The sequence below is a fragment of the Orcinus orca genome, chromosome 9 (assembly GCF_937001465.1).
Source record: "Orcinus orca chromosome 9, mOrcOrc1.1, whole genome shotgun sequence".
Classification (NCBI taxonomy): domain Eukaryota; kingdom Metazoa; phylum Chordata; class Mammalia; order Artiodactyla; family Delphinidae; genus Orcinus; species Orcinus orca.
The window spans coordinates 48425150-48451903 of record NC_064567.1 but is presented as its reverse complement, the minus strand read 5'-3'; the positions used below and the strand labels follow the sequence as shown (position 1 = coordinate 48451903).

Here is a 26754-nt window from a genome sequence, read left to right as displayed (position 1 = left end):
CTCTTGATGCTGAGGCCCCTAGCATTGCCCTGGCTCCCTCACTTCTCTTGGCTTCTGCTGAGATACTCCCTTATCTTTCCAAGAAATTCCTTTTTTCTTGTATGCTGACTATTTCTACATTCCATACACCAAGGGAACCTCAACTGAGACTTCCAAGAAACAATTACAATGAGTTCTTCTTCAAAGCCATGCTATTTAATCTCAGATGGTCCATCACTACAACTCAGCACTTTTTTTTTTTAACATCTTTATTGGAGTATAATTGCTTTACAATGGTGTGTTAGTTTCTCCTGTATAACGAAGTGAATCAGCTATACATATACATATATCCCCATATCTCCTCCCTCTTGCATCTCCCTCCCACCCTCCCTATCCCACTCTTCTAGGTGGACACAAAGCACCGAGCTAATCTCCCTGTGCTATGCAGGCTCAGCACTTATTTATTCATCTCTTTTTTTTGACTCTGGAGAATTCCCCACAGGAGCAGTTGGAAATTCTCTCCACTCAGGATGCACTCAACCCTCCACCTCTTCCTCGCCCCTATTCTTCAGCGCAGAGGTTCTCAACCCCAGCTGCACGTTGGAATCACCCAAGCGTGAGAAATACCAAGCCTGGATCCCACCCCCAGAGATTTGATGTAATGGGTTGAAGAGCAGCCTGGGATACTCCGATGTGTAACCAGGGTTGAGAACCACGCCCAGCCAGACAAAGACTACCCTACATGAGTTCCTTCAACAGACTTCCACTTACGCCCACATTTTCCCTTTCTCTGGTCCTTTGCTCCTTCCTTCCAGGCTTAGAGGATGACATGTACCTGCCCTTGCTAAGGCCTCTGCTGGTGAAAGTGGCCAGTCCCTACACTCTTAGTTACCCCAGTCCTCCGCTTCCTCCTTGTTCCTCCAGCCGAGCTGCGCTGCAGCCTAGGTTCCATCGTGTGCTAAACCAAATTAGGAAGACTGAAAAATATATTTACCCTTCCGGGTATCACATGACCTTTTTTCCCCTTAACTATTGCAATTAAGAGTTTTTAATGAGTGGAAAATGTGCAATAATAATAATAGCAAACAAATAATAGAGCACTTACTATGTAATACTAGGCACTGTACTGTGCACATCCCGTATGTGTGTATCTGATCTCATTCTCACACCTACCCTATGAGGTAGAAGCTATCGTTGCCACTTTACAGATGGAGAAACTGAGATACGGAGAGGCCAAGGAGCTTGCCCAGAAACACAGCTGAGACCTGTGTAGCTGGGACTCAAAGGGATTCATAACAAACATTTAGTAACAGCCATTGTTTTTTTATTTAAGAAACATATACATGTCTGTTTTGTTCTAACAAACAGTTCCCTACATATGGTTAACCTGGAGTTTGATTTTTTAAATGACAGTCTGACAGAATTCTAAAATTAAGACAAAAATTAAACAGCTGCTGTCCCTTAGCCTACAATCACTTATTTCTGTAGTAATAGCCCCCCCCCTTTTTTTAATGAGAAAGAGAATGTGGCAGGGTAATTGACAGCATTTGAGAGTCTGTGTGAAGGCCAACAATTGTCTAATATAGCCATGTCATATGCTAATATTGATTAAATTCAATGCCGAGATTTTTCAGCAAAGAAAAGAAATTCAATCTATTCGTGTCAGCCTAAGAGGGACCATTTATGGAATTCTTGCTGTTTGTGATTGACTGCTGCTAGGGCAGACACTGGGTAATGCAGTTACTCTCAGTGATTATTTTCTGCTTTCCTTTGGCAATTACAAGTTACAGCAGTGCTCCCTGGGAGCACTCTTTGCTGAGCCGGTGTGTGCGGGCCAACAGCGGAATTACCAGCCGAGCACCAGCAGGCAAGCGAGGCCACCGCTACCCCCACCATCACAACCAGTTCACTCACGTGACAAACAGGCCAACGCTACCACCTCTGCTACAAAAAGTAATTGCTGCTCAATTAAGCAGAAATGAGACTGTCACTCACTGAGGTGGAGACGTGAGAAATGCCTTATCTGCTTCTCAATAGCAGTTTGGGTTTTTGAAAGTTATTTTACAGTTGCAATGACAAAGGGAAATGAAGTCTGCTTTGGCGATGTTACCAGGTGCTCTTCCTTCCATTATGACCTGGATGAATAGCCCCCCAGAGCAAACGCAGTGGCTGGTCTGCTAACTGGTTCTATTACGCAAATCCAGGATTGAAAAAACACCATTCAGTCGAGGGAGCTGCTTAAGACCCAGGGAGGCAGGTGTCTGTCCTCATTCAGACCTTTAGGTGAATCATACAAACTATCTCTAAAGTCAACAACATCCTTTTAGACCAAGGAAACCAGATTCTAATCTAGAATTTTTACTTAAAAATTAGATCTCATGAACAAGGATAAACTTATTGCCATCGGCTGAACTCTTCTATGGACTTGTTCCTAGTCCCAGTGAATCACCCGAGACAAATGTAATCACATGACAAGATCTTAAGTTGGTTTCAGGGAAAGCAGAACTTTTCTAGAATCTTCTGCTTATTTCTCATGGTCAGGTCACAGGGTAAGTCCCTTCACTTTTCTGTGCTCTGCTTTTCCCTTAAGGGAGTTTTCTAAAATGGAATCACTTCTAAGGAGGACTACTGAGAAAAATGCTATAGAAACAGACCAGAGCAGGGGCTTCCCTGGTGGTCCAGTGGTTAAGAATCCACCTTCCAATGCAGGGGACGCGGGTTCGATCCCTGGTCAGGGAACTAAGGTCCCACATGCCATGGGGCAACTAAGCCCGTGCGCCACAACTAGAGAGCCCACACACTCTGGAGCCCACGGGCCACAACTAAGACCCGATGCAGCCAAAAAAAAAAAAAAAAAGACCCAGAGCAGAGTCAGGGTTCCTAGAATGTTGGAAGGGACTTGAGCAGCCATGCCATCTTGTCCTCTCTTTGACAGTGGAAGAGATTGCGGGCCTAGGAGGTAGACTTGACTGCCTGCCCCAGGCCACATAGGGCCAGAGAGAGAAGCAAGTCTCTGCGTTCCAGGCCAAGTGCCTCTTTAGAAAATCCTTAAGTGCTGTGTGGAATCCAATGCAAAAAATCACAACTTACTCCTTCAACTTGACACCCAGTGGGTTTTACCGTATTTATTGCCTGTATCTCAGAAAGAGCACTAGCTGATGGGCAAATGGTCTAGGCCATTCCCTCTTGAAATGGGCATCACTGCCATGGCTATATTAAAGCAGGCACCAGTGATATGACATTTATTAAGCATGGACCATCTGTCAGGTGCTGCCCTGATCAGTAAGCTTTCGGATGGGATTCCCATCCACCACCCACCAGTGCCCCCCTGCAAATAAATGAGTAGAGTCGGATCCTTTTATACCCTTCTGCCTAAAAAGTTTTTTCCTCTGAAGCTCAGACACACCAATGGAACTAACCAATGAATCTTCGTCTCCCAAGTATTTCAGAAACTCTACACCTCTGGTGGCCAGAGCAAGAAATCACTTGCAAAGATTTGGGTTGGTGTGCTAAGAGCTAACCTTCTGACCCTTGCAATAAACAAATAGTAAAGTTGTCTTTTGCTAGTCAGTACAAAACTCCCTCTCGCTGCTCTAAAAACCATTTGGAATTGGTCCAGCTAACATATCTGTTGGATGTTTTAGAAATAGATTAAGAGGTCAGCAGGGAAAACGAGACATCTCCAGATGGTTGTCTAAATGGACAATGGTAAGAAGAAAGGAGTGTGGGGTGGGGGATTGGGGGAGTCCGTTGTGGTGAAACAGAAAGAGACTACTTGAGACCACAGAACCAGGGAAGCCTAGAGTCACCAGGTGAGGGAGCCTTCAGTTAACAGTAGCAGAAAACCCAAGTCAGTGGGATTATACTATATTGGGCAGTGCTTCTTAAACTTTAAAGTACACATTAATTACCTGGGGATCTTATTAAAATGCAGATTCTGACTCAACAAGTCTAGGATGGGGCCTGGGATTCTGTATTTCTAGCAAGTTCCCAGGTAATGCTGATTCTGCTGGTCCTTAGACCATACTTGTTAGGGTATTTGATAGGCCATGTCCCTGACAAGACAACTGTAGGAGCAAGCTTCAGGATTCCTTATCCAGAGGCTCTACCTTGTCCTCAGGAATCCAGTTTCTTTCCACTTCTCTGCACTGCCAGCTACAGCTTTGGCCAAAGTCGAAGGATGCTTCACCTACTGGTCAAATAATGGCTTCCAGTCATAATCTGGGCTGCTTGCCTCTTCATTCTCGTACAGTAAGGGACAGATTTCTAAGCAAAGCTCTGGAAACTCACCCCATTGGATCAGCTCAGGTCACGTGCCCACTCATGAGTTGGTGGCTGATCAGAGGAACGGGATAGGTGAAATTTGTTTAAACTCATCAGGCCCCATCTCTCAAGATGGGCAACGGAGGAGGTTCTCCTGAAGCACAAGGGCTTCATGGGCAAGAAATGGCCAACAGATTTTAAAAACTGGGTACCTCGGCGGGGCACGGAGGCATGGATGCTAGGTAGCCAATCAACAGAGGATTTGGTTATGAGACTTGGTGAAGAGTGTGGGCCCTGCATTCTTTGCCAGTCTTGGGTCCCCTGATGACCTGAAGTGTCTACTGTTTGCAGAGTCACACCCATAAAGCATCCTGACAGTGTCATCCCCGCCCCCCATAATCCACTCAGTGAAGAAAGTAAAACATTTGTGTTTCCTGAGTGAAGTGTGTTTTCCAGTCTCCCTCTTCTATATTACAGACCTCCTTCCTTGACCCTACCATGTGTATGGCACCGCTACAAGACCCAAATGTTTTCTTGGGGGAATCTAGTAAAATGTACCTACCCTCTGTTTCACTGTCCAAGGTGATAACTAGCTGACCTGATAAACTAAGTGATACCATGTGTGCCCAACAGTGAAATGTGTTGTTTCTCCCAGAGGGACCATAATTAGATTTTCAACTTGTGTTCTCTGGAGTTTCAGCATCTTGAGTTAAAAGACTAAGCCCAATAATGGGATTCCAGGTGTCGTAACAGGCCCCTGGGAGAAGACATTTCTGGGTAATGGAGCTTTTGGAGCCCCTTAGGCCATAGCGTGTTGGTAGCCACGTATTCTCACCCAGAGAGAATGCTAGCCCAAGACTGCTGGGAAAATGACTAACAGTTTAAATGCACTTTCCCATAGGGAAGCTTCCTCTAATTGCAGCACGCACACACACACACACACACACACACACACACACACACGCACACCCACCACCTCCACCACTTCCACCATTAGGTAAAAACCATGCTGTTTACAATTCTGTTTAGAACTTATTTCACTCCAGCTTGCTGGAGTTTGTTTCTCTCCCCCATATTGTAAGTTCCTTGCAGGCGGAACCTTCATGGTGCCAAGCACGGTACTTGGTACAGTGCAGATATTAAATAAATGTGTGTGGCAAGTGGAGCTGAAGTGGTGAGGACAGTCACAAAGCCACACCAAGATGCTTGCCGTGACTGTTCTCCTTACTAGAGATAATCTACAACAAGCATAACAAGCATAGCACCACAGATTCACAGTTGTTTTTGAAATTGAAAGATACCATCAGGAGTGTTCATTTCCAGCCATCAAGAAATATATTCCAAAATGGGGAAGCAGTAATAGAATCAAAGATTGAGAACTAATAAAATCTAAACATAGTTTGTCCCCACATTTATAACACCCTTTCTCAAAAAAGGAAGGGAGGGAGAGAGGAAGAAATTGCTGGCAGGGTGAATACTTTGGCTACTGGGCAGTGGGGCTGAGTACTGACTTATTTTCTCTTTCTACATAGGTTCTCATAAGATAAAGCAAAATTAAAGTTTAAAACAAGAGTCTTTTGAGGATTACACGGTATTGTCTATATGTATGTTCTATTAAATCCCCATCTGAGAGACAGCCGAGGCAGCCACGTTAGGAGTGGGACACTGCCTGGTCTCCTGATGAAGGCCAGAAGTGCCGTCGCTGAGAGGTTCCTGTGTAACCACCGTCATCAACTCTGACACCCAGAGGAACCCTGTACCAAGGGGGAATTAGAACAATCTTGGCTCCCCTAGAAATCTTGCACTTTTTTCCCCCAAACTGGCAGGAAAACTATTTAGATTTCCATTTTTAAATATGCTAAGTTTTGCTTAACGCTGGTTTAAATGATTGGATATTGGACCAATAAAAGAATAGTTTCAGGTATAAGTTGAGACTGTAAAAATGTTCTAGAATCTGCTTCCACAGTAAGTTATAAAAGCTGCTGCTTTGCTCAGAGAACCACTAGAGGTAATTTTCAGTTCCTTAGATCTGGCTGAGGAAGTAAAAAGAGTGGGGAAAGGAGATATTTTTAGTTTTCTTTCCTCAAAATGGGCAAGATTCTATTGGAAAAAAGACATAGGAGATCACATGATTTTGTATAGCTCCATTGTGAATGTAAGTTCTTGGGCTTTCAGCTTCTGCCCTGGAAAACACAGGTGGGCGTTTGGAGAAGAGAAACAAAGGGAAATTTCTTTTTTCAACCCCCAAGAAGCTCATCCTCAGCTTCCCCTGCAAAGGAAGATATGAGGATGAGGCCTTTATCTTCAGGGAATGCTTAGAACGTTCTAGCTATGGGTACAACTGTACACAAGAGAGAAGCGTCAAGTATAACTCCCTATGAAAAATGAAAAGGTTTAGGTTTAATACGTAAAAGCGAAAGAAAAACAATTTAAACATAATAACTAAGAAATGGACACCAAATTGTTCTAGATGCCTGTTTTCAACTCTGGCTTTCATAAAACCACATTCTAAGATGACATTTAATAAGGGAAAAGAGCTACATTACCGGCCAGAGGCTTGGTCCATGGTGCCATTTCTGCTATTCACTGCTGTGTGCCTTTAGGAAAGCCACTTAACCCAGCAGGGCACCCGAATAATCCTGATTCTAGCCCTGAAAGTCCGGAGTCCCTGGAAACTTCTCAGTCTCAGGAAAATTAGGATGGTCTTTCACTCTCCTTAGCCATGCTGAGTCTTTTTACTCATTTATAAAATAAGGGAATTGGATTAGATCATCTCTTAAGTCCCATGTAGCTCCAGATAATACTGATTACCTTAAGTCGTTCCATTATTTTATTTGTTTATTTACACATACTTGGACGAGTTTACCAAAGATTTGAGGAAGCTTATGAGGATAAGCAGTATAAAATCAAAAAACTTAAGTAGATTTTTTTTTGTTTTTGTTTTTTTGGGGTTTTTTTTTGCGGTACGTGGGCCTCTCACTGTTGTGGCCTCTCCCGTTGCGGAGCACAGGCTCCGGACGCGCAGGCTCAGCAGCCATGGCTCACGGGCCCAGCCGCTCCGCGGCACGTGGGATCTTCCCAGACCGGGGCATGAACCCGTGTCCCCTGCATCGGCAGGCGGACTCTCAACCACTGCGCCACCAGGGAAGCCCCTTAAGTAGATTTTTAAAACCAGCGTCACAAAAACATCTAGAATAGAAGAACAAGACCAAGGGTAAAGTGTAACATAGATATGCTGCTTTTTGATCCAGTAATTATTAAAATTGAGTGGCAGATCTGGCCCTGAGCTTCCTGTCAGTCAAAGCAAGAGGGAAAACATAATATATATGTGATACACATTATCCATGAGGGAAAGTATCAATTTCTCTGGGCAATAAAAGATCTTTCTGGGATTTTGTCTGAAAGAAACTTTACACACTCATCCTTATGTAGAGGACATTGAATCCTGTCAGAAACACTGCACTTAAGAGTATCCTGAGGGTAAAAGGAATAACGACTCTCATATGGCTGTTTTTTGCATGTCTGTCAATGTAAGCAGAGGGTATTATACCAAAACAAACTCAGTGGAAATAATCCTAGAGTCTGCCAAAACAATATGGTACAAGAAGATATTTTTGAAGTTGGCTTGAAGAAGAGAAAACCTACATAATCTAGAGCACCTGGTGTACTACATGGCCATCAAACAATCCTCTCTAAATTAATATCTTTCAGTCAGACTTTTTCTTGGTGTTCAAGAAATCTAAGATTGTAAATCATGGAAGAGAAGCTTAAAACTGGATCTCAGATAGAACCACTCTAAGGGTCCATTGTCCCTGGTCTTGTGGGAGGCCGCCCACTGGATCCCTTTCCTCATGCCTTCCCCTCCCCCCACCCAACGCCCACATTGCAGGCCCTCTTACTTCTCCCAAATGGAGTTCTCAGGACTAGTTTCCTCTCTCTTTTTAACAAATTGAAAAAAATATCAGCCCATAATATATAGATTCCTCATATTACTGTCCAAAACTATTTATCATGAAACTTCTAATTCAGAATTTGATTTGGATTTTATCTTTTTAAAAATATTTATTTATTTGGCTGCATCAGGTCTTAGTTGCAGCACACAGGATCTTCATTGCCACATGCTGGGATCTTCATTGCAGCATGCGGGATCTAGTTCCTTGACCAGGGATCGAACCTGGGCCCCGTGTTGGGCACCTGAGTCTTAGCCACTGGACCACCAGGGAAGTCCCTGGATTTTATCTTTAAATAACTAAATGTCTATTTAAGTGTTTTGTCCTCAGTAAGCTCAAACTCCCAAGAGTGAATTCAAGTCTCTACCTTGAACTATATGAGAAATTTTAAGGCCTTAGATAAAAGTATGGTAGTCTTTGCAAGCTAATAGGGTTTCTCCGAGTAGTTATTGCCTGGGGAATGTGGGTGGGGATTTTGGAAGAGAACTTTCTTCCTTTTCCATGGCAAATGCCAAGGATTGTGAACTTTTCTTTTTTATACCTACATACAGATGTAAAGACAGGGAAATTAAGAAATTAGATCCAGGTGAAGGTGAATGAGCATCTTGCAGAAGCAGGGTCCTTTTTAAAAATTAACTTTTTAGGCTTTGTTTTGCTTTTATTATTGTTATAAAGTCATTGTATGCTAATAATTAAAAATTTAAACAATAAAAAGGGTAAAAAGTTAAAAGTAATGTTTCTCTTCTCACAAAGGAAGATATGCTTCTTACATATCGGATGCAAAAATGATCAAAGATGGTCTGTGAAGGATCTGAATGCTGATTTAACAAATAACATTACTTTTTTTCCAAAAAGTAGTTACAAGCTACTGAGTATAAAAGTCATGGTTCTCAACTGGATCTCAAATCAAAGAATGCACCTTATCATTTCATAACCAAGACCCTTACTCACTTAACACAGGCTGCCTAACATGGGTAGCCTAACATGACAGCAGGCAAAATATTCCAGAAGGAAGAAATGTGTCTTGAGTAGTTAACTAGCAAATGCAAAGATTCATTAGGAAATCCTGTGAAATTCAAAAACCTATATTACCATGATCTATACTAATTTAGATTTTCTAAGATACAACTTGAGATGTCTTGATATGAGATGGTAGATCTATTAGATTCAGGTCTTTTAAGTTGGTGGGATCCTTCAGGTGGTTAAAAGTTCCAAAACTATATTAAGGTTATTGGGTATTGAGAAGTAGAGTATAAATGACACCAAATTCAGCAAGGAGAAAGAAAATAACTCCCTCAATACTTGCCTCACTTTTTTTATCTTCATGGGTCCTTTTGAGGGAATCAAGACAACCATAGCAGGGATGTCTTTTTATGTTCCTCAGTGTTGGTGGCAGCTGGAATTCTGAAAGTCTGAGAGCAGGAAACGTCTATAGGCTCTTCTCTCATATGACTGGAGGTTGAGGCTGACTGTTGGCTGAAGGTCTAGCTGGGACTGAGGGTCAGAATACCCGCACATGGCTTTTTCCTGTGGCTTTGGTTTCTTGAAAACATGGAAGGTGGGGTTCAAGGGCAAGTGTCCTGAGAGAATGAGCCAGGTGGAAGTTATATCCTTTTTATGACCTAGCCTTGCAAGTCATATATCATCACTTCGACCATGCTCCATTGGTGGGCAGTCATACCAATATTCTAGGGGAGGGAATACAGACCTAGGGGAGGTCTACAGACCTCCATCTCTGGGTGGAGAAGTGTCAGGCACATTGCAAAAAGATCACATGGGATGGGATAAATGTGTCAATGTGGCCATCTCTGGGAAATACAATCTGCCATACCATCCAAGAGAGGAGAGGTTATAGTTAGTAATAACATTAATGCTAGGAAGGTCCACTAGACATGGTTAATGGCGTGCCTCTTTTGTCAGATCCTGGACTAGCCCCATGCAAAATCAGAGATATAGGTAAGGCGTATCTTCAAAGATGTGTACCTGCCCCAGCCTTCTACTTCTGTCTTCTATTTTTGCTTCCTTCTCTCCCAAAGGCTCATTGTTCCCTAATGCCTCCTAGATGCCCAGGCTCCTCTACCTTCCATACAAACTTATCCTTGGCTGTCCCATTCCACCAAGACCCTCCAGGAGATCTCACTTTCACTTGCTAAAGTGAAAACAGCTTAACTTTTTAGCCATCTCGGAGAATAAACACATTTCTACAGTATGAGGGCTTTGTGAAAACAATGTCATATGCCAAGGCATGGTCTGGGGAACTGGTAAAGCCAATAAAGCTCTTGATAACTTGTGCTTTTAGGGAATTTACTCCTTTCTTCAAAAAAGCAAAAGAGTGTCCTTGATATTCACCCAACTGTTAACTCTTGTTATCTGTGGAATTGTGTTTGGCTTTTATTTTATCCTTTTGTATTTTCAATCTTTTATAAGTTTTCCACAAAGAATGTGTATTGATTTTGTAATTCGGAAGCAAAGCTATTTTTAAACAGGTTTATTGAGATATAATTCACATACCCTACAACTCACCTGTTTAAAATGTACAATTCAGTTGCTTTAGTATATTCACAAAGTTGTGCGTCCATACCACAGTAAACTTTAGAACATTTTTATTACCTCAGAAAGGAACTCCATACCTCTTACCTGTCATTTTCTCAACCCATCCTGCATCCTATACCCCTTATTTTCTGTCTATATAGACTTGCCTAGACTGGACCTTTCATATAAATGGAATCATATAACACGTGGTCTACGTGACGGGCTTCTTCCATGTTTTTAAGGTTCATACATACTATAGAATGTATCAATACCTCTTTTCCATTTATTGCTGAACAATATTACATTGTATGGATATATCACATTTTATTTATCCATTCATCAGTTGAGGGACATTTGAGTTGCTTCTACTTTTTGGCTATTATGAATAATGCTACTATGAACATTCATATACAATCTGTGAATGGACACGTTTTCATTTCTGTCTAGGAGTAGAATTGCTTAGATCATACGGTAACTCTCTTTAACCACTTGATGACACACCAAACTGTTTTCCAAAATGGGTGCATCATTTTACATTCACACCAGCAGTGTATAAAGGTTCTAACTTCTCCATTTCCTTGCTAACATGAATTATCATCTGTCTTTTTTATTCTAGTCGTTCTACTGGATGTAAGGTGACATCTCATTGTGGTTTTGTTTTGCATTTCACAAATGGTTAATGATGTTGAGCATTTTTTTCATGTGCTTGTTGACCATTTGTACATCTTAGGAGAAATGTCTATTCGAATCCTTTGCCTTTTTTTCAATTGGGTTGTCTTTTTTAATGGAGTTGTAGTAGATCTTTATGTATTTTATTTTATTTTTAAAAGGTATTTATTTTTTGGCTGTGTTGGGTCTTAGTTGCAGCACTCGGGCTCTTTGTTGTGTCACGTGGGCTTCTCTCTAGTTGTGATGAGCAGGCTCCTGAGTGCATGCGTTCTGTAGTTGCTGCATGCGGGCTCTTTAGTTGTGGCACGCGGGCTTAGTTGCCCCATGGCATGTGGGACCTTAGTTCCCCGACCAGGGATCAAACCCGTGTCCCCTGTATTGGAAGGCGGATTCTCAACCACTGAAGCACCAGGGAAGTCCCTTTATGTATTTTAGATACAAGTCCCTTATCAGATATATGACGTGCCAAATTTCTTCTCCTATTCAGTGAGTTGTCTTTTCACTTACTGATGTCTTTTGAAGCACAAAAGTTTTAAATTTTGACGATGCCCAATTTACCTATTTTCTTTTGCTGCTTGTACTTTAGTGCAATATATAAAAACCCATTGCCTAATAAAGGGTCACAAAGATTTACCCCCATATTTTCTTCTAACAGTTTTATAGTTTTAGCTATTACATTTAGGTTTGATCCACTTTGAGTTACTTTGCACATGATGTGAGGTAAGAGGTCTGACTTCATTTTTTTGCATGCAGATATCTAATTGTCTAAGTACCATTTGTTGAAGACACTATTCTTTTCCCCATTGAGTTGTTTTGGCACCCTTGTCAAAAATCAATTGACATACATGTTTATTTATGGTATTTTGTTTCCACAAAGATTTGTTTCTGGTTTATCAGTGTTACTCACTGCTCTATATGTCTACCATTAATGCCAATACCATAGTGTCTTGGACACAACAGCTTTGTAGTACATTTTGAAATTGGGACATGTGGGTTCTCCAACTTCGTTCTTCATTTTCCAGATTGCTTTGGCTGTTCTGGATCCCTTGTATTCTCATATGAATTTTAGGATCAGTTTGTCAACTTCCACAAAGAATGGGATTTTGAAAAGGATTGTACTAATATAGATCAATTTGTGTAATACTGACACCTTAACAATATTACATCTTCTGATCCACTAACATGTGATGCTTTTCCATTTATTTAGGTCTTCTTTAATTTCTTTCAGCAACATTTTATAGGTTTCAGAAAGAGAGTTTTGCATGCATAATTTTGTTAAATCTACTAAACAATAACTTTTTGTTAAATGTATTCCTAAGTATTTTATTCTTTCTTGGTGCTATTGCAAATGTAGTTATTTTCTTAATATAATTTTGGTTGGTTCATTGCTACCATACAGCAATACAATTGAGTTTTGTGTGTTGATCTTGTATTTTGCAACCTTGCTGAACTCATTTATTAGTTCTAATAGTTTTTTAGTGGATTTTTAAGGATTCTCTATACACAAGGTCATGCAAATAGAGACAATTTTATCTCTTCATCTTCAATCCATACAACTATTATTTCATTTTCTGGCTTAATTGCCCTGGCTGGACCTTCCAGTACAATGTTGAATATAAAAGGTAAGGGTGGACGTCCTTGTTTTGTTCCTTGATCTTAGGGGGAAAACATTCAGCTTTACACCATTAAGTATGATATTGGCTTTGGCTTTTCCGTAAATGTCTTTTAACAGATTGAAGAAGTTCCCTTCTATTCCTTGTTTGTTGAATGTTTTTATCAAAAAGTGGTGTTGAATTTTTTCAAATGCTTCTTCTGTATCTATTGAGATGATTATGTAGTTTTTGTCCATATTCTATTGGTGTGGTGTACTACACTAATTGATTTTCAGATGTTAAACCAACCTTGAATTCCTGGGATAAATCCCACTTGAGCATAGTGTATCATCTTTTTATATATTGCTAGTATTTTGAGAACTTTGGGGTCAATATTCAGGAGAGATATTGCTCTATAGTTTTCTTTCCTTGTGATATCTTTTGTCTGATTTTGATATCAAAGTTAAAGTGCCTCACAGAATGAGTTGAAAAGTCTTCCCTTCTATTTTTTGGAAAAGTTGGTGAAGAATTGGTATTGATTACTCTTTAAATGTTCGATAGAATTCATCAGTGAAGAAATCTGGGCCTGAGCTTTTCTTTGTAAGAGGTTTTTGATTCTCAACTCAATCTCTTTACTTATTTTAGGTTTAGTCAGGTTTTCTGTTTTCTTCTTGAGTAAATTTGGTAGTTCATTTCTTTCCAGTGATTTTTCTGTTTCATCTAAGTTACCTAAATTGTTGGCATACAGTTGTTCATAGTATTCCTTCATAATGCTTTTTATTTCTGTAAGGTCAGTAATAATATCCCTCTTTCATTTCTGATTTTAGCAATTTGAGTTTTCTCTCTTTTCTTGTTTAGTTTAGCTAAAAGTTTGTCAATTTTTGTTGATCTTTTTGAAAGATCAACTCCTGGCTTCACTGCTTTTATCTACTGGTTTATGTTCTCTATTTCATAACTTTCTTCTCCGATCCTTTTTATTGCTTTCCTTCTGCTTGCTAAAAAAGCTGTTCCTGAGTTATTGAAAAGAAGAAAAACTTACTTATCCAATATACTATTGATGATCATTTGGATTATTTCCAGATTGAAGCTACTATGGATAAAGTTGTATGAACATTTTTAACATGTATTTATATGAATATATATTTTCATTTATCTTCAGTAAATAGGTAAATATCTAGAGAAGGATTAGGAGTGAGGTAGGTGTATGTCTAACTTTTCAAGAAACTGTCAAACAGTTTTCCAAAGTAGTTGTACCATTTTACCTGCCAACCAGAATCATCACACCTTCCCAACATTCAGTATTGCTACCCTTTTTCCATTTAGCCCTTCTGCTAGAAGTATAGTGGTATCTTCTGGTTTTAATTTGCATTCCCCTGATAATCAATGAGATTGATCACCTTTTCACTTCTGTCAAAGTGAAGCGAATTTCTGCTCAAATTTTTATCCTCATTTCTATTGGGATGCCTGCCTTTTTCTTAATGATTTGAGTTCTTTATATATTCTGTGTATGTATCCTTTGTCAAATAAATTATAGTACTGATGGGGTTCAGGACACACTACCTCAAAATATGGTACCTTGGCATATTGAATATGTCAAACTGAAGGAATTTGAGAAATTGCATGTGCAGGAAGGACTTTCTGATCTCCTCCTGAAGTAGGTCATAAAAACCCTCTCACCTCTCACATGTCGTCAAGTGAGAGATGGCCTCCCAATATTCAGAGGAAAAGAGCATCCTTGTCTCTAAAGATGAAGGGACACAGAGAGGGAATGAATGGGCCTTGCTAAGTTTCCCCCAGTTTACTGCACTTACCTCATACCCTTTGTCCTATCATATCTTTCACAACTTTCCACCCTTCATCAAACCTAGCATAAAAAACACCCAGATTTAACCATTTCCTCAAGTCTCCATTTCCTTATGAAGGCTCCTGTGTCACATAAAACTTACATTAAATAAATCTGTATGCTTTTCTCTTGTTAACCTGTCTTTGTTATAGGGTCCCAGTTAAGAACTTACAAGGGAGGAGATATGGGGATACATGTATATGTATAGCTGATTCACTTCGTTATAAAGCAGAAAGTAACACACCATTGTAAAGCAATTATACTCCAATAAAGATGTTTTTTAAAAAAAGAAAAGAACTTACAAGGGTAGAGGAAAAAGATATTTTTCCTCCTTTACAGTAAAAATATTTTTCCTCCCTTACAGTACATTTACACAATGGACTACTAGACAGCAATCAAAGTGAATGAACTATTGCTATATACAGTTAATGTGATAAATTCACAGACATAAAAATGAGCAAAAGAAGGCATTATAAGAGTATATACTGTGTAATTCTATCTGCATAAAGTTCAAAAACTGGCAAAACTACCCTACTGTGTTATAAGTCAGGAAAGTAGTTCCCTTTAGAATATTGGGTAATAACTGAGATGTTGCATATGGAGCTCTCTGGGGTCCTAGTAACGTTCTGTTTCTTCAACAGATCACTGGTTACATGGGGGAGCTCACTTTGTGAAAAATCCATTGAGTTGTCACTTTGTGGTTTGTGCACTTCTCTGAACGTTATGCTTGAACAAACAATTAAAAAGAAGGAAAATTGTGTTCTTGAGAAAATGTGGTAGTTACCAAATACTTGGTATTTACTAGCACGTTCTCACTTATTGTATTAAGGTGTTTTTTTTTCCTTTGCACTAAATATTTTCCTTTTGTGCATACTTTCTTTATATTATAAGACTAAAATTTCATCTAATAATAGGTCAATAGCAGAGTTTAATTTTTCCTTTGCTCCGGACTGTAGACACCTTGGCAAATAACACGGTCTGAGTTCCCAAGGGCTATAAGATTGTAAAATCTGCCCCTTCCCCATCAATCTCATAATGCTGAATACAGTGCTCCTGCAATGAAATGCCGCAGCTAACACCACTGTAGCTGCCCCCTTAGGAATTCATTGTAAAAGGGTTTCACTGTACTTTGTAAAGCAATTTGGAATCCTTCATGATGAAGGGTTCTATATAAGAAGGTAATATAATGGACTTGGCTTTCAACTTCTTTCACTTAAGCCTTCACAGAAACATGAATCTACTATATTAGCATCATAAACCAATAGGTGCTATACAAATGCTGAATAGAAATATTCTGGGTGAATAAAATTGCAAATATAGCCATGTATTAGCTAAGTGCTTTACCAATTATTATGCAAATGAGGGTTAATAAGGCAATTATACGTAATTAAAATAATAATAATAATAATGCTACATTCTTCTAATTCTCTTGGCACGCATTGACTTAGTTATTTGGTGTGTGTCTGCCTCCTAAATCCCAAGTCTAAATGCAAATGCAAAGAACCTACTGTATAGCACAGGAAACTATACTCAATATTTTGTAATAACCTATAAGGGAAAAGAATCTGAAAAAGAATACACACACACACACACACATATATATACACATATGTAGGGGAGTTCCTTGGTGGTCCAGTGGTTAGGACTTGGCGCTTTCACTGCCTTGGCCCAGAGTTCAATTCCTGGTCAGGGAACTAAGATTTCATAAGCCACGTGGAGCGGCCAAAAAAAAAAAAAAGAACATATATATATATAAATGAATTGCTGTGCTGTACACCTGAAACTAACACAATATTGTAGATCAACTATACTTCAATTAAATAATTAAAAATAAAGAAAATGCAAACTCACATGAGATGCCTCTTTGGAAGGAAACCGTCTTCCTCTGAGTTGAAACCAGACAGAAGCCCCAGCAAGTTAGGAGGGACAGGGGCAGAGGAAGCCTCTCTCATACATGAGATCGACTTGATGTATTTAAAGAGGCCATGGTACTTGCAGGCCCTAGAAAATATGTAATACTGCCCAGAGTTACTTTTATGCTTCTCAGCATTTCTTTTGGTGACTAGATTCTCCAGTGCTTCCCAACACTATGATCACCAGGCCTTGCATCATTAAACAGTTGCTGTACTTCACCCCAAAGATGATGATGAGCAGAAATACCCAATGGCATCCCTACATGGAGTCTAAAAAGTTATTAGAATGCTTTTGATAAAAGGTGTGTTAATATGAATCATTATTATCATACTGTTCTTTCTTTATAACATCTTTGGGGACTGAGTGGTGATCCCCACTTCTATAGGATCTGTAGTCCGAACAAAATTATTTTGTGGGTCTTCAAGTTCAGATTTACAGAGTAATGTACTAAATCTACAATTATTAGTTTTGCATGTATCTCAGATGAACTACTCAACTTTATGGGTGAAAAAGAGGCATTTCTATTTCAAGCTCTTATTTTTGATCCTTACCGTGATGGGACAGAGCACAGTAAGGATCTTGCTAGACGCCGATTTTCTCGTGGCCCCAATGCACAAAATGATATAAATCATCAATCCTTTTGCAGAAATCTTCAAATTTCACTTTAGATAGGCACAAAAATTTGAAAATGGTGGGGAGGAGAGATTGCACAGACTCGAGAGGATGCTAAAGACAGGATGATGAGCAGCTGTTTCCTGTCTCACTGAAGATGGGGCAGGGCTGGGAAGGGTGGGGTTTTATGTCTGAAAGGAGCCGCATTGAAACGTGCAAGTCCCATATCTCAAGGAAAGCCTAGAATGAACCCCATTCTTGGCTCTATTCCTTTTGGTTGCAACATCACAGATATTTTACAAGAAATAGCATATTCTTTGCAAGAAGATTCTGGTCTTAAGGTTGTCCAGTGGGTTCCAGAGCTCTTTTTGATAAGGAACACTTTGTTCAAGGAAATCTTATAATGAAACCCCAAACAGAAAACAAATTGAAGCCCTGCAAGGGAACCTTCAGCAGTCTGTTTCCTCAGCTCTAGTCTAGTATTAGGTAGATCTACACACTCTTCAGTGACGTCTTCATGGAGAAGATGGGATGTGAACCAGGCTTTACATGGCCAATAGACTCTGCCTGGATGATGTGTCTCTCAGGTTTCAATGCAGGAAAAATAAACCACTCCAGGCATGTCAAGCAGAAAGAGATGCAACACAGGGAATTAGGTGCCTACAGTATCATTGGAAGGACTGGAGGAATAAGTCAGGGGTTCTTTTGGCTTCAAGGTCACACTACAGTAGTTGTGATGCAGAGATCAGGAAACTGCCAAGACTGTACTGCCACCAATCTGGCCACTCCAGGGCCACCCACCACACGTGAGCTGGTAGAGCTGGGCTGCTGCAGCCAGTGTCAGTGTCTGTGTTAAGCAGCAACACTGCAGGAAGATAGCATCTGTCTCCTCCTGCCTTCTGATCTTCATGTGAGAGCATCTCACTGCAGAACCTAAATTGAACCACAGCCTCCGAGAAGTCTGGGAATAGAGCTTTTAGCCTGTTTTCATTCTCTTTGACACAAGATGGAACCTAGAAGAAGCTGACTGGATCCAGTCCAGAAGAAATGGGAAGAGGCAGTGTTTGGGGAGAGACTTAGCGAAGGTGGAGCTGATGCAAACCGGAGGACCAATTCTGGGTCAAGTGGAAATCTGCAGCCTCGCTGTGAAGTCAGTAAGAAGCCTTGAATGGATAAATGGAGGGCAAGGAATCACTTTCCATAGAAAGTTTAAGAATAGCCCAAGCAATCTTTTTAGGATGATTTGAGATGCAGTCTTTTATTTCTTTCCTGCTTTACAGCATAAGTAATCTATGTTCATTGTAAAAATATTAGAAAATGCATTAATCCAAAAAGAAAAATAAAAGTCACTCATAATCCCACCGTTGGGAGATAATCATACGTTGGTGAATCTCTTTGCAGATATTCCAGGGTTTCCTTTACTATGATATCATGGTTTTTAACTTTTTTTAACTTATGAACAACTTTCCACTTTAATAAATGGCCGTCTAGCGACAATGTCAATATGTTACCAGCCGTACTGTCAATAGTATTCTGTTATAGGGATGTCTCCTATTTTATTTAGTAAATACTTTATTTTAAAGCCCGTCTTTGTTGGACATTCCAATATTTTAGATTAATAGTGATGGATGAATAGAAAATGCAGTATTTCAGAGAGGGGTCGAATTGTGAGGTGCTAAAAGCAAAAATATCAGTGAGAGGGGAGATGTAGCAAAGCTCATAATGTGTTAAAGCTGGAAAGAACTTAGAGGTTATCCTCGTCCATCTTCCTCATTTAACAGATGGGTGCAGTCGAGACCATATTTCACTCACGTTATCCCGAACTCATCAGTCCTTGTTCTCCATCCTTCTTTCATCTTTCCTAAGCCTTGTGTACGATTCATACTGAGATCCAAATCTAAACAACTGACAGAAAATATGACTTAAAGAACAAGGTCAACAAAAACCCAAGTTATTACAATTCAATTCACTCAATGCATCTAGCGTTTATTGAGAGGCTTCTCAGTGGTTAATACAGTGTTTGGGGAGAAGGGGATGTAAAAAAAATTCGGATACTGACCCTACCCTCAAAGCACCTACTGTCTTCTCTCCTTTGATGAGAAGGAAGGCTTCAGGCATGTTGAAGCACCTGCCGGTCTTTTATGTGGGAATGGCCTTGGGTCCCAGAAAAATTCCCTCCACAATTCCTCACCTCTTGGGTTTTGGTTGTAGAAAAGCAGGAAAGTGAGAAGGAACTGTATAAGGTTTTCTGTTTTCCAGTACAAGAACATTTAAGACATTATCTCTGATATTTTTCTTGTCTAGACATTCTCATCTTTTTACTTTTTAATAAAGCAATAGGCAGTTATCCCTTGTGGTTTGTAGCTACAGTTCATTATCAGAGGAACGCCTGGCTTTTAAACGGCGTTAACACTGAAATCCTCTTCTCTTGTCTCTTTCTAGTAAAGATTTCCTTGTCTTGATCCTCTCTCTCCACATATTGATCACACATTGCCTGCTTCAAAGTGTTCTCTTAATCATTTCACTTTTTCCAAGGGAATATCTAACTCTTAATATGCTGCAGGTTTCCTATTACACTTCCTTTGCCTTAAAAATATCTTGAAAGAGTAAATCTGCCAATAAAGAAACTACCCAGACCAAAAAAAAGCCCTTCCACAAATTCTCCCAAATGGAGCTGGACTGTAAGCAGAGAAAATGTAGCAGTGACATTCGAACACTGTGTCCGAGCTCCTGGACCCATACGTGGACTGGTCCAACTCCAGGGGAAGCCTCAGCCTGTCACTCCCTCGCCACTTGACTGGTACCTTCTGAGATCTCAGCTGGATGCACTGGAAGCTGTTTGGGGATAATGAATTCCAAGCATGGTTTGAGATCTAGTCATTTTGCCCTGTTGTTCTTGTATTCCTTCTGTTTAACAATTTGTAGCTTTTAATGTTTTTGGTCAGAGTTATAGCTCTTAAGCAGATGGTTGTAATCAGTCCCCAGGGGTGAGCCTTGGAGGGAAATTGGATGGGAGACTCAGCAAGGAATGAGAATTCTGTGACTCACTCTGCTCGACCTCAGGGCCAGCAGTGAGGGTGCTGATTGCTCTCAACCTGTTCTTGGGCAAGTAGTAAATGTTGATTGATCTTTCCTCAGACGGTAGGGACGATATCCACATAAGAGAACATGAAAAGTAGTATGTGCCAAAAATGTATTCACGGGAGCCAAACGCATGCGTGCTTAGAATCAACTTGCTGAATCCAGTCCATTTGTCATTCTTTTTATGTCCGAGTTTTAGTAACAGGATGTTTACAAATAGTTTACATTCCTCTTGGGACATCTTCCCTAACCAAATGTCATACTAGTGTTAGCCGGGAGTTATTTGGACTTGCTCAGTTCTTGTTTCCAGCCCCATGATTTAGGCTATTTATGTAAGCAGAATCCTGCATTGAAGATAATGGGCTTCTCTTGTCTGTCCATAAGGAGAAAAATTACTAGATCAGTGGGAATTTTACAGAGTATCTTATTAAATCCTCAGACGTTAAATATTTCAGTTACTTGGAATGCACACATGATAGAAGCAAACTTCAGCTGACATTCAAAAGCATATTTGATGAAAATGTCAATGCTGACATTTATTTTTATTAATATTATTTTATGTAATGCTATTCTCTAAGGAAATTATATTTATCAGGCCTTTCTTTTTTTCGCTAAACCCTTTCATTGTACTCTAAAATATCTTTCTTTTCTGGTTATAGAGTGGTAAATCTTTATTGTAGAATATTTGGAAAACATAGAGAAGTATAAAGAAAACTAAAAAGTACCTATGATTCTTCGATCCTGGGATCTTCAGTTTTTTAAAAGATAGTCAACAGTGAACACTACTTGAAACCTTGTAAAACTTTAAAAATTGTTTCTGAATTGAATATTTCCCAGTTTAAACCCTGATTCATTCTTCTGATAGAAATCTTACCCTTAAGTGTCAGGGCTCCCTGATGCCACACATCAAATGGAGCTTAGTTCTAGAATGACCCCTTTTCAGATAAGTAGACAAGAAGATGGGCAAGAGGTCGTTTAGCCTGGTTCCTTTTACTGGAGTCATGGTTAAACTACTATTTCCTTTTTTTTTTTTTAAATAAATTTATTTATTTTATTTATTTATTTTTGTCTGCATTGGGTCTTGTGTGTGCAACCCAATGCGTGTGCATTACTGCACACGGGCTTTCTCTAGTTGCGGCGAGCAGGGGCTACTCTTCGTTGCGGTGTGAGGGCTTCTCATTGCGGTGGCTTCTCTTGTTGTGGCTCGCGGGCTCTAAGCGAGCGGGCTTCAGTAGTTGTGGAGCACGGGCTTTGTTGCTCTGTGGCACGTGGGATCTTCCCAGACCAGAGATTGAACCCGTGTCCCCTGCACTGGCAGGCAGATTCTTAACCACTGCGCCACCAGGGAAGTCCCACACTATTTCCTTTTTAATGTAATATTCTGAGAATAAAATCTAGAACCATGCATGCAATAGAGGAGATCACTCAGTTGTAATAAGAGAATATATTCAATAGGTTAGAAAATGAAGCCTCAGCCTTAGCTGCAAGGAGTCCTGGGCGGTGAGTATTCTGAGTTGGACATATTGCTGCTGTGGGCAAAATGGTGTTTCTGAAGTGAGGGGCAAGAAGAGAGTGAATAGCCGGTAGGCAGCCAACGAGTCTGCTGAGGCAATGTTGCTCACAGAGCCAGTCGGGGCAAATCTGGGACACTAACTGGAGGCCTCTAACCCCACATGCCACAAGCTTTGAACTAAGTGGACTTCTTATGCCCACTTTTCCATATAAACCTGAAACCAGATGAGCAAGACAGTTAGGTTTTAGAATTGTTCAACATAAGTAGTGAAAGATAAAGTAATATTCTTTTAACAGGGTACATGGAGTTTTTACTGAACCAAACCATGTAGATGTATTTATGACTGAATTCACCTCCCATCTCCAGCCAGGTCTCTGGAAGTAAATTCTTTCCAGATACAACCATGCTAAGATCCATGCCAAGAAATGCTTATTCTAGAGCCAGTAGTTTTTCCCACAAGCAACTTCTAAACTGAAAAATACACTCTGGCTGATAAACATCAAAAACCTATGTATTTAATTCAACAAATTTTTATACTGGTATAACTTAATTCTACGGGTTTGTGTATAGATGTAATTCTAATCTTGTAGTATATCCTTCATTTAATGTGCTTCATATATATCTTGATTCTAAAATTCTCTCTCAAGTGACATTTCTGTAGCTTTTTCTTAGGCGTATGCCTTCCGATCCCTGTTTGAAAGTGAAGGCATTCTCCAGCTAATACCCACCACCTGGAATGCTAAGCTGAGAACCTGCTAATTATTCATCACCTCTCCATTCTTTGCCTTCTTTTTCCTCCTATTTACCACCTCAATTCACTTACTCTAGCCTATAGATGGAGAGAACAATCTAGAAGCATAATTGCAGATATTATTTGGAACAACAGCTGTCATACAAGTTTTTGTTTTACTGCTGTCTTGGCCTTCCTTGCTCTTTTCTGCAAGTGAGTGGCTAATTGCCCAGACTTTCTAAGATCTGGGGTTTAAAACTCCACCGTCTCAAGGCTGTACCTGTTATCAGATGAGATAACTACCTTTGGCAGAAGTGTGTAGAGCTGTTTTGATGGCAGAGAACATTAATTTGCAACTACTGCCACACAGAACGAAAGAAATGCAACTGCTGTCCTCCTGGGAGAAGCCACTTAGGCAAGAAAATAAATAAGAGGATTTTGATTATATTAGGAACTCTTATGCTTGTGTCCAGGGAGGCTCCATCTTTTTTTTTTTTGCGGTACATGGGCCTCTCACTGTTGTGGCCTCTCCCGTTGTGGAGCACAGGCTCCGGACGCGCAGGCTCAGCGGCCATGGCTCACGGGCCAAGCCGCTCCGCGGCATGTGGGATCCTCCCGGACCGGTGCACGAACTCGTGTCCCCCGCATCGGCAGGCGGACTCTCAACCACTGCGCCACCAGGGAAGCCCGGGAGGCTCCATCTTTAAACTTGTGTAGTTTCATGTTTACACAAGAATTATAATGGAAGAAAAAAGGCTCAGAGCTCTCTGGACCAGCATTTCACATTTTTAAAATGTATCCATGTTCTGTGAGGGTGATAAAAGCCACCATTTGCACTTGTTCATTATTTAATCTTGTTAAATGAGATACCAAATGTAAAGGGCCCAGCGCAGTCCCTGGCATGCAGTAGGCCACCTAGAGATGTCCTTTCTCTTCCCTTCTATCTCTCTCGCTTACATCTTTTTGCCCCTGTTTCTTGTCAGAAGTCGTATCTGAAGAGAATCCAGAACTCCAGCATGTCGGTGCAGTAGTCGGTCAGAGCCAATGAACACATGCTCTGCTGTTGTGCATCAAGCTCTCCAGGTCCCACTATTTTCTGTGAGTATCGTGGCTCATCCTTGTTGGGTACAGAGAATCATGTTCATGCAGGTTGCTCTTACCAGACCTACTACTTATGGAACAAAGGGAGTGTTGGTCTAGTGGAGGGAGAGATATGCACTTGAATAACTCATCATAATACTCTGTGCCAGGCACTGGGTGATCATACTATAATAATAATAACCATTGTTAGTATAGCTAGTAATTATTGAGCACTTACTATATGCCAAACACTATTCTAGATGTTTTTACATACTGGATATACTTATTTACTGAAGGAGCCCAATGAACTAGGCTTCAGTCTAGAAACACCTTTATCTCCTTCAAACACAGTCTGTCAGAAATTCGACAATACCAGATTCTTACCTTTCCTTCTCACTTGCAGTTATGAAACCAGTCCCAATTTCAGGTATGACAAAGTCCAGACCAGACTAATACAAAACTTCAGACTCAGGTCAGGTTTAAATCTGCCTGGATCCCTCCTGGCTTCCCAGTGCCCATCTGCAGTCCCCATGAAGACCAGCTGTGCCTGACTGCATGAGCTGCCCCTGTAATTGTTCAATAGCCTTCTCTCTTTATTTGAGCAAGCTGGTAACCTTACAACGAACCTTCCTTGACTAGAAGAAGATGGGCAATAAATTCTCAGCAGAGCTTTTGAGAAACAAGACACTTTGGCTGCTGCTACCACATTGGCCACCACCCAGTTGCTCTGGTAGTAATTGGTTGCCTCTTGCTACATTTTTCCCTTGGACAGCTCATGTGTTGTGGTGTCATGATTTTTTAACTAACATCTTTGTTTCTGTAAAGGGATGTTGAGGCTGAAGGCACCGAAAGAGGGGAAAGGGGAATTTTTCTGAGGAGGGTTTTTTGGCGGAAAGCTTCACCCTCTATCTTGAGAGAGATTCTGCCCTCTCACCTCCAGTGAGATGAGGTTACTGGGCAAATTGAATATGTAAACCTCATGAAGTTCACTTCCTCTCTAGCCTTCTCTCACACAGTCTTTTGGGGCCGTGATTGCTGCATCTCGTAGGCCCCTCTTTGTAAATCCCAAGGAATATGTCTTGTTCTACTCTTTCACATGGGGTTCCTTATCACCTCATGGCCACCCCGGAGATTCACTGGGAAGCTAAGGCAACAGGATAAGCCCCCTCCCGCTACAGTTCCTCATTTGTAAGGGAGATTAAATACCTTATCCTAGATCACATACTCAGTAATGCTATTACTGGAATAAAACCCAGGCTGGGCTGATTCCAAAGTTCATACTTCCCACCACACCCTGGCAAAGAAGGTGAAAATATTACAGAATAAGCAGGGCTGTGAGGGGTGAGCCTGCGATGTCTGTGTCTCTGATGGCAAGTGCTCCCACATGGGTCCACAGAGGAAGCCTGAGGCCAGACTGTGGAGGGCCATGAGTAGGTGACGGGCCTGGAAAACAGGGCGGGGGAGTTTGGACTCTGCCAGAGGTAATCAGAGTCATTCAGAGTCATTTGAGCAGGCGACTCCCTCATTTCTCTGCTTCAGAGATTGTCCAGGTGGTCGAGTGGAGAACAGGTGGAGGGAGCAGGGCTGCAGTGAGAAGTATTGCAACTGTCTGAGTGAGAGAGGGTAACAGTTCACCAGGCAGCGCTGGTGGGGCTGGAGGAGGAGGGGCCAGTGCAGGAGCAAAAGCGGTGCCCACGGTGCCCGCTGGTTCTCCACACACACACACACACACACACACCGAGGATGGAGGCAGGGACAGGAAACAGCGTGGGTGCTATCCAAGGTGCCCTAGAAAAAGGCAGATCTCCAGGCTTCCCCAGGCAGCCCAGCCCAGCTGGTGCACACCACGTAGAGGTGCTGAGCTTTGCAAAGGGAAGATAAATGCTCAGCAAAACACATCTCTGCAGCTTAGGCAGGGAAGGCCCGAACATGTGTTTGTAATGGGTTCCCAGGCTGCAAACAGTTAACACTGTTAGTGACCTGTGGAGAGTGCAGAGTCATGGGTAAGGGCTACTTGAGAAGCTTGGTGCTCACCTCTGAAGTCTGCAAAGTGAGCCTGGGCTGGCTCTCTTCTTCTCCTTTTCAAAATACAGATGCTAGAGTCTTAAGGGGGTGTCGGCGTGCACGCATGCAGGTGTTCGTGTCTAAATCGTCTTCTCTCCATGTTCAGCAGACTGATTTCCCTGCCTGAGTCAGGTCACCTTGCTGTGGCTGGGAAACTCTATGCCACGCATGAAGCTTTTCATTCTAAATCACTTGTTGTTTCTAAATGAGTTTTACAAAACAGCAACCATTAATCAACACCTTGGGAGACTTCCGGGAAGATGGCGGAAGAGTAAGACTCGGAGATCACCTTCCTCCCCACAGATACACCAGAAATACATCTACGCGTGGAACAACTCCTACGGAGCACCTACTGAACGCTGGCAGAAGACCTCAGACCTCCCAAAAGGTAAGGAAACCCCCACGTACCTGGTTAGGGCAAAAGAAAAAAATAAACAGAGACAAAAGGATAGGGACGGGTCTTGCACCAGCGGGAGGGAGCTGTGAAGGAGGGAAAGTGTCCACACACTAGGAAGCCCCTTCGCGGGTGGAGACTGCGGGTGGCGGAGTGGGGGAGCTTCGGAGGCGGAGACTGCGGGTGGCGGAGACTGCGGGTGGCGGAGTGGGGGAGCTTTGGAGCCGCGGAGGAGAGCACAGCAACAGGGGTGCGGAGGGCAAAGCGGAGAGATTCCAGCGCAAAGGATCGGGGCCGACCGGCACTCACCAGCCGAGAGGCTTGTCTGCTCGCCCGCCGGGGTGGGCGGGGCTGGGAGCTGAGGCTCCGGCTTCTGTCGGAGCGCCGGGAGAGGACTGAGGTTGGCGGCGTGAACACAGCCTGCAGGGCGTTAGTGCACCGCGGCTAGCCGGGAGGGAGTCCGGGGAAAAGTCTGGACCTGCCGAAGAGGCAAGAGACTTTTTCTTCCCTCTTTGTTTCCTGGTGCACGAGGAGAGGG

At 41.5% G+C, this 26754-nt stretch overlaps 1 long non-coding RNA gene across 1 annotated transcript in view; it reads left to right on the top strand.

The window, feature by feature from the left end:
- Positions 1 to 26754, top strand: part of LOC117199856 (uncharacterized) — a 147705-nt gene that overhangs the window by 102714 nt on the left and 18237 nt on the right. Inside the window, exon 4 of the long non-coding RNA XR_004481205.2 lies at positions 23662 to 23776. This is a non-coding gene — a long non-coding RNA (uncharacterized LOC117199856). The remainder of the gene's footprint in view (positions 1 to 23661; positions 23777 to 26754) is intronic.